Source organism: Xenopus tropicalis, chromosome 6 (genome assembly GCF_000004195.4).
Source record: "Xenopus tropicalis strain Nigerian chromosome 6, UCB_Xtro_10.0, whole genome shotgun sequence".
Taxonomy (NCBI): domain Eukaryota; kingdom Metazoa; phylum Chordata; class Amphibia; order Anura; family Pipidae; genus Xenopus; species Xenopus tropicalis.
In genome coordinates this window covers 98,918,328-98,924,327 of record NC_030682.2, presented here as the reverse complement: position 1 = coordinate 98,924,327, position 6,000 = coordinate 98,918,328, and positions in this window count along the sequence as shown.

Here is a 6,000-nt window from a genome sequence, read left to right as displayed (position 1 = left end):
TTGATCCAATTCATTATTGGGCAGCTCCTGATGTAATACATACCGATGACTGTTGCTGATTGATTACAACTGATTGTACTGTAATGAGCAGAGGTAAATCCATAATCTTTATCAGCTTCATAAATAGACCTAATATTGGGAGGTCCACTCTGTAATGCTACAGTCTAATGGGTTGGAAATGTGCATATTTAAACTAACTTTTAGCATGGTTTAGACATTGATATTCTGAGACAATTTGCAATTGTTTTTCATTTTTTATTTTTTGTGGTTTTTTGGTAATTTAGCTTTTTGTTCAGAAGCTCTATAGTCAGTTTTGTTTACCCAGGCAACCAGGAAGTGGTTTAAATGAGAGACTGGAATATGAATTGAAAGGGGAATGAATAGAAAGATAAGTCATTAAAAAGCAATAATAATTAAATTGTAAGCTGTAGTTTTAAGTTCACCTTTAAGGTAACATTTAGCAGAATGTTAAAAAATTGACAATTTGCCTTCTTGGGGGTCTACAGTTATATAGTTATTGTTACTTTTTATTACTTATGTTTCTATTCAGTCCCTCCCCTATTCATATTCCAGTCTCTCATTCACACCACTCCCTGGTTACCAAGGTAATTTGGATCCTAGCAACCAGATAGCTGCTGAAATTCCAAACTGGAACAAAAAGTGAAATAATTTAAAAAAATACAAATAATAACAAATTAAAACCAGTTGAAAATTGTCTCAGAATGTTACTCTGTACATCATACTAAGTTATCTTAAAGGTAACAACCGCTTTAATATTTCAGTATTGGAAACAACCTTTTCTTTTTAAAGTTATGATTTCTGTTATTTTAATGGGCAGATATGTTTGCTGTACTTGTCCTTTAGCTGCAGGAGACAATTTTTAGGCAAGAATGACAATTTTTCTAAACCTGATAATAAAGGTTATTTGAGGGCTATGGATTTGGAGAGCCCTGCTATTGGCTGCCATGCAGCTGCTGTAGATCAACAGAAACAGAGGACAAATTTTGATCAGGTTACAGAATTGTCCTTTGAACATTGTTGCAGTGTCAGCTTTCATAATTTAGATGTGAGCGGCAGAGATAAAGAGCGTGAACCAACTCAAAGAGAACAGAAGCAGATGTTAATAAGCATTATTATGTCGTTAGAAGGTTGCCCAGAAGGTGAATGTCCTTAGGAGTTATATCTGGGGGCAGGAAGATTATTCTATTCAGATTTTTTTTCCTTTGGTTAAAGGATAACTGTACTTTTTTCTTTGTGTTTTCCTATTTCCACTTGTATTTGTTTAATGGAGATATTAAGAAGTAAAGGTATAAATATTTCCTACCAGTGCTGTATCTCAATGTAAAAGATTAATCACAAACCAAAAACTGTACTACCATGTTAGCCAGTAGCAAAAATAATAAATAAAAAACACAAATACAAAAGTATTGTAGAAATGGTACCTATATTGGCTAACAATAAAAATACATTGCAAGCTGTCGGAGCTCCCTTCATCAGGCAAAGTAAAATGACAGCTGGAATGGCATTTATACTGTTAGATCAGAGAGAAGTGTTCACAAGCAATAAATTAGGAAGATACAGATAGATAGTGATAACTTGTGAAGATAATAAATGTAATTAATGTTTATTAGGATGGGGTGTAAATAGTTCAGGGGTCTGGATTCAATCAGAAAAAAGCTGAAAGAGTTGAAACTATCCAGAGGGCTAATTTTTCTTGATAAAAAGAAGGAATATGTGAGAATTTATAGTGCTTTACCCACTGCAGTGTAATATGTGTCTTTGGCACAGTTTTCTTTTCTGCTGTTATGTCTCTGCAACTATTATTAGAGAAATATGCAGAGACAACAGTTTCAATGGAATTTCTGGGTTTTAGTTCCATAATAGTTTATGCATTTCACGTTTCTTTCCTGGGAAAACTCACCAACACAAGAAGGCCATCTGAATGTTAGTTTTAGATTGTTTACATTAGAACATACGATATCCAAATGTTCATCGTACGACAAAAAAAATCAGAACGTGTATGGCCAGCTGTCCACAGGAAACAGAAATCTCAGCACCATTCTTCCAGGTAGGGACTTTGCAGATAAGTATGGAATAGTGAGTGAATATTTAGCGGACACAAAGCTAGAAATTCAAATGTAATTCACTTTAGTAGAATCTGTGTGCCCTCTAATTAAGGGAAAGGATACCTCACTTGGAGATAAGAGCTATTTAAGGAGAGGTTGTTTTGCTTTTCATGCTTAACATGGGGACTGTTTGACCTTTCCTTAAGATAATAATACCTTGTAATTTGCATCTATAATCCAAGCATTTAAGTGATTTCTGCCGTAATGAAAAGGGCACTTGGGGAGACCACTACTATTAAATCTTGATTAAGGTGGCTCAGAGCCAGAGCTGGGGGGATGAGAGAAAGCACTACATGGACTTACATGTTTTGAAAAAGAAATCTTGAAATACATGAACCCGATGAACTAAAATCGACATTACTTAATCCTGCCATTTAGAGAGCTGCATAAGAATAAAGATGGTAATAATGAACGAATCCTTTATGTGGAATAAAGCACCTGATATCCTAGGGCACATTTTGAAACACCCAACTGAGTTAGGCCACCGCCATACTCCATATAAAGTATAGATCTAAGATTGGGAGTGCAGCGTACCCCAAATTTATGCACCCCAAGGTTTCCATCAAGTAAACAATTGGAGCTGCACTGATTCCATTATGAGAACATGGGAAGGACTACTCCCAGCATGCTCAGCCGTCAATAGTTAAAAAAGAGTAAAAGCTGTATTTAATAATAAAAACAGGAATATCAGTGACTTAATGGCCCAGTGCTATCAACATTCACATTTAGCCATTTACTATTATAGCACTAGAAAAAGCTCAATGAAGGTTTCAGAGGCCAGATGTTTTAATATTTATGAATAAGCCTTATACCTCTCATACAATATTACACTTAATAACATTCCGCAGGAACATAGAGCAACAAGCAATATTTTGGTTGCTGTGGTGTAGAATCTGTTAGATTGTTAGGAAATATAAACCCTTAAACATAGAAATGCAAAATTGACATTCTTAGCAAGTGAGGGGCAGGGGCTCCTTAGATGACAGTTTTCCCACTCTGTGTCTATGCATCAGTCATACGGTATGTACATTTACATGGGTCTAAAAATATGACACCCATACATACACCCTACCGGGCAGTAATATCTGTAGAAATATTTCACATACCTGAATGACGAAGGCTTTAGCCCCTGCCTTTGGTGCACATTGGTGTCATCTCCAGTACCTGTTTTAGGTACAGAAATTCCTTGAGTTGCGTCCCCTATGGCTGTCCTGTGTGCTGAGATGTGCTCCATTTTACTGAGCTTTGTAGACCAACACTTGTCAGTGGGGCAAAGTGCAATATTTTAGCGCAATAGCTATGCTTTTTTTCTCAGAATGCAAGCATCGTTTGGCATAATTTGGCATAATTTCTGGTGTTCAGCCTGCGAGTGACACCTGTGCCCAATTCTTTAGGTGCAAGTGTGCTGCGTCTGTTGACACAGGTTGCGAAAGGAAACCTAAAGCTGCACCTTGGTCAGGAGGTGGGGGTAGCTCCACTGATCCCCTGCGTCAAAAGGTGCAGCTGCACCCGATTCGGTGTGGAAGGCAGGAAGGACTACGTGCCGCAGAGCGCAACTGTATGGAAGTGCAAATAGCACATTTTGTTGCAAGTACCTTCTATGAAAGTGGTTTTAGGTGCAAGTCATTGCCCACTGCATCTGTGCGTGTAAATGAGCCCCTATATCTTGGGCAATTAGTTAACTTGTAGTGTAATGTAGTGAGTAATATTCTGAGACAATACAAAGCAGTACTTGTTTCTCTGTTTCAGTTCTCTGGTTCTGACTCTTGAATCAGCTTAGCAGTGTCAGTTCTGCTTCAGCCTGGTTAATTATCTGGTGGCTACTGCCTTGTTTTAAGAGTCAGAACCAGTAGTGCAGAAATTACAAACTACCAGGTGGACACTGCTTTTCAGTAGTAATAAGATTTAAAAGGAAAGGTTGAAAATAGTCAATTTCTGTAAAATAGCAAGTTGCGTAGAAAGCTGATGCAATTAAGGTTGTTGGTTGTGTTCCCCATTATTAATTTATACTTGATTATTATTACTCTATATTTTTAATTAGTATGTTACTGTGTTTGCCTTCTGATACAAACTCTGCATGGTCTCAGATGAAGAAAGCTGCTAGAGAGCTACTCACCTTTATTTTTATTCTACATAGTCACGAGCTGTCAGAAGGTAGGCAGGAATGGCAAAGGTATGGCACTATATCACACACTATGATCCTAAATGCAGTATTATATATAATAATCTCCCAGCAGTTCCAGGTTACTCAGCTGTGGTTAGTGGTGGGTGTATGAGCGGTTACTTGGCCTAGGGAATCTACAGGCAGGACTTTCAATAGTCCATCAGGGAGTAACTCAGCACTAAGCTGGGTATACTGGCCCAGATTCCATTGGATGGCAGTCCTTTTCTTGTTCCATGTTAGAATCTGCAGGGTGAATCTGCTTACAAAACGTGAGCTGCTAATTGTTTAGGCTGTGTGCCTATCGGTAGGTCGCCCAGTGTATGGCCACCTTTGCCGGTAATTTGTACTGTTCTACAGCGTGGTCTTTAACAGGTCAAATCTGTAGAAACCCATAAGTGTCGTCCTCTGTTTGGCAATCGGCAGCTTTTGGAAGAAGAGAATAAGGATCTGTCTCAACTAAATAAATTAAATAGCTAAATAAACTACAAAGCCAGACCTGTAAATACAGCCATAAGCACTCACAGAAATGCTGCACTGACTTCTCTGTGAAAAGATTTCTTGTGTCTGTAATTCATGTGCCAGAGTCACACAGCTCTCTGCCCTGTCCCCTCTCCTGCTCCCCCCTCCCTCAAGAATGCTAAGAACTCACTCCCCCCCCCCTTAGGAATGTGGATCTGAGCCAATCAGCAGAAAGCTGACTCATAGTCTTACAAACAGAGCATGTACACTTGGTCTGGGTGTCTGTGCAGGAGCGAGGAATTATGGGAACTTTCTTTACACAGCTCATCGTTTTTTCTTCCTGTTTGGCTTCTGATCATCTGAACAGGTGAAATATGGGGAGACTTAAGGGCACCATTGAGAGAACTGAAGGTATGCCTGCAGCTTGAGATTAACTCTTTATTAGCCTTTCCTTCTCCCTTAAGGGGTACAAAAAAGGGGACTACTGCCAGAGCCCCACATAGCAGTGCTTGTTGGTAGGAAGGTTTTGTGGTCCAGGCCTGGACTGGCAATCTGTGGGTTCTGACAAATGCCAGAGGGGTTGTTTTAATATACCATAGACAGTCACTATTTATTGGACTGGTTGGGGGCTGTTTGGGCCTCTGTGTACTCTAAATGCCAGGAACTATTTTGAATCCCAGTCTGAACCTGTTGGGACGGCAAGCTTAGTAGCCCTATATGTTGACAGTAGCTCTTTATTTCATGTCACCAATCCTATGACAGTTGAAAGAGACATAGAAGTGCAATTTGCAGGCCACAGAGGGGGCTGGGCTTGCTAGGAGGGGGTGGGATTTTGGCAAAATGGGGATGGCTGGGGTGGATCAGGGGTGTGGCTGTGCATGGGCCTGGCTGTGTGGCTGGGCCTTCCACACAGATGGCCAAGTGACCAATGGGTTAATAATTGGTGCTCCCTAGAAGGGAGAGCCCTGCTGACTTAATAGTATGGGGCCCTGATTTTACCGACTAGACACCTAATACGGATGGAAAAGAACAGAAACAATAACGTTGGGATTTGTCTCCAAAAAAGTAGCAAACCTAATTACATTATATTATTTCATAATGTTATATATAGTAGTATATGGTGCAGAGAATTATGCTGGATTATGATGGAAAAAAAATATGGAGTGTTACATTAGAAAATTGCACCTTGCATGCTGTGCCTCAGGCATTTCAATCCAATATTAAATTTGCCAGTTTTTGACTGTGGCAGAA